A 3,222-nucleotide genomic window follows, 5' to 3' on the forward strand; every position below is an offset into this window, starting at 1 on the left:
TAACCCGTTATGGTCACTTTGAATTTCTTGTTATGTCGGGGTCGACAAAATGCGCCACCGTTTGCGGATCTTATGAACAAAGTATTCAAGCCTTATCTCGATATATTCGTCATTGTCTTCATTGATGACATTTTGGTGTATTCCGTAGTGAGGTCGTAACATGCGAGCATCTCGAAATCAGTGTTGCAAACTCTTCAGGATCGCGAACTTTTTGCAAAATTCTCAAAGTGTGAGTTTTGGCTTAAGTCAATGGCATTCTTAGGCTATGTGATCTCAGGTGAAGGCGTTAGGGTTGATTCTCAGAAGATTAATGCCGTAAGGAGTTGGCCCAGACCCACTTCAGTTTCTGATATAAGAAGTTTCTTGGGTCTAGCAGGCTATTATAGGCGTTTCGTAGAAGGATTTTCCTCTATTTCTGCTCCGTTGACTAAGTTGAGTCAGAAAAAGGTTAAGTTTCAATGGTTAGATGCTTGTGAGCGAAGCTTTGAAGAGTTGAAAAAGAGACTAAATTGTGCTCCAGTTTTGACGCTACCCAAAGGAACCGAAGGGTTCGTGGTTTATTGTGATGCTTCGGGAGTTGGTCTTGGATGTGTCTTAATGCAGCATGGTAAGGTTGTAATTTATGCATCTCGTCAGCTCAAGGTTCACGAAAAGAATTACCCGACTCATGATTTAGAGTTGGCAGCCATGATTTTTGCACTTAAGATATGGCGTCATTATTTGTATGAGTGCATGTTGAGATTTTCACTGCACCACAAAAAAGCCTGGCAGATATCTTCGGGCAAGGTGCCGGGAGCTGAATCTTAGGAAGAGAGGAGATGGCTCGAATTGCTTAAGGATTATGATGTGGATATCCTTTACCATCCGGGGAAAGCAAATGTCGTGGCTGATGCCCTTAGTCGGCGTTCCATGGGGAGTTTGGCCCACGTTGACGAAGATAAGAAAGTTATGACCAAGGAAGTTCATCCTTTGGCCAGTCTTGGAGTTCGACTTTTGGACTCGAGGATGGTGGCGTGGTTGTTCGAGAATGAGCCCTTTCTCTTTAATCATTGAAGTCAAGGAGAAACGCTTAGTGATCCCTATTTGTTGCGGCTTTCACAAGCATAAGACGACGGCTTTTGAACAAGGGAGATGATGGTGTACCTCGAGGTACCGAGGCAAAAGTTATGTGTTCCGGATGTGGATAGACTCGGAAGAGCGAATCATGTCGTAAGCTCACAACTTGGTGTATTCCATTCACCCGGTTCCACTAAGATGTACCATGATCTTAAGGAGATTTATTAGTGGAATGATATGAAGAAGAATGTGGCGATTTGTAGCTAAGTGTCCAAATTGTCACAAGTGAAAGCCAAGCACCAGGCTTGGTGGCTTGGCTCAGAATATTGATGTTCCTGTATGGAAATGGGAAATGATCAACATGGACTTTGTATCAGGTCTACCTCATTTAGCTAGGAGGCATGACTCTATATAGGTAATCGTTGACCGGCTTACTAAGTCGACGCACTTTCTGCCAGTCAAGACTACAGATTCAGCAGAGGATTACGCCAAGTCATATGTTAAGGAAATTGTCAGATTGCATGGGACCATGTCTATTATTTCAGATCGTGGTGCTCAGTTCACAGCGATCTTCTGGAAATTCTTTCAGAAAGGATTGGGTACCAAGGTGAATCTCGGCCACGCCTTTTCATCCACGGACGGATAGGCAGCGCAGCGTACTATTCAGACTCTTGAGGACATGTTGAGAGCATATGTCCTAGATTTCAAAGGTAATTGGGATGACCACTTACCTCTCATTGAGTTCTTCTATAATAACAGTTATCATGCTAGCATTGGGATGGCACCATTCGAAGCTCTGTATGGGCGAAGGTGTAGGTCACCAATTAATTGGTTTGAGGTTGGTGAAGCAGAATTATTAGGACCAGATTTGGTTTATCAGGCTATGCAAAAATTCAAGTTGATTCAAGAGCGTTTGAAAATGGCTCAGAGTCACCAGAAGTCTTACACAGATATGAGGCGAAGGGATTTAGAATTTCAAGTTAATGATTAGGTGTTTCTTAAAGTTTCACCTATGAAGGGTGTTATGAGACTTGGCAAGAAAGGGAAGCTCAGTCCCAGATATATTGGACCTTACAGAATCCTGCGAAAGGTCGGTCTGGTAGCTTATGAACTTGAGTTGCCACAAGAGTTGGCTGCTGTACATCCAGTGTTTCATGTGTCCATGTTGAGGAAGTGTGTAGGAGTCCCGTCATTGGTTGTTCCTGCTGATACTGTAACGGTTTAGGATGGTCTGACCTACGAGGAGACCCCCGTAGCCATTCTAGATCGTCAGGTTCGCAAGTTGAGAACAAAGGAGGTAGCCTCAGTGAAAGTCATGTGGAGGAGCCAAAAAGTTGAAAAGGCTACATGGGAAGCAGAAGAGGATATGAAATCCAGATACCCTTATTTGTTCGAAGAGCGAGCAGAGAACGCTCAAGGTAAACTTCCATAGTCCTTGTCACGTCATGTCTCATGTTTCACGCTCATGTCACGCATCTCAGCACTCATGTCTCATATCTCATGCTTCGGTATTCATGTTTCCATGTAATCACGTCATTTCATGTCTCATGTTTCATGTCATGTTTCCTTCACATTCATATATTCAAGCCATGTCCAGTCCCAATCTTAACCACGATCCATCATTCGAGGACGAATGATCCCAAGGGGGAGATATTGTAACACCTCGTAAAATCCGTACTAAACCATATCCATGATTCAGGAGGTTAGAAACCCAAGAAAGAGAGTGTTAGAATCGAAAATATGTTTCAGTTCAGAAAGTCATGTGTTACGCTCCAAGGGACGGCCCGTAACATGTGTTACGGCCTGTCTCTCATACCGTAACAGGCGTGATTGGAAAATCACCATCTCGTAACTTTTGGACCAAAGGACGGTTCATCGTTACGGTCCATAACACATGTTACGGCTCGTAAAGTGGCAGCGTATCATAACCTCAGAAAATCAGATATCACTGGAATTTTCACTCACGTTACGGACCGTAACTTGTATTACTGGCCGTAACAAGTGACTGTAACCTGACCTCCAAACTAAATTGTTCACTAGAATTTTGGCCCATGTTACGGTCCAGTGTTACGGACCGTAACATGTGTTGCCGCGTGCCCCGAAACGTTAAAAGAACGGAATTCAGTTTTATTTCATTATTTTCATTCCTCTCAAGCCCTAACACGA

Source organism: Lycium ferocissimum, unplaced genomic scaffold, assembly GCF_029784015.1.
Source record: "Lycium ferocissimum isolate CSIRO_LF1 unplaced genomic scaffold, AGI_CSIRO_Lferr_CH_V1 ctg18066, whole genome shotgun sequence".
NCBI lineage: Eukaryota > Viridiplantae > Streptophyta > Magnoliopsida > Solanales > Solanaceae > Lycium > Lycium ferocissimum.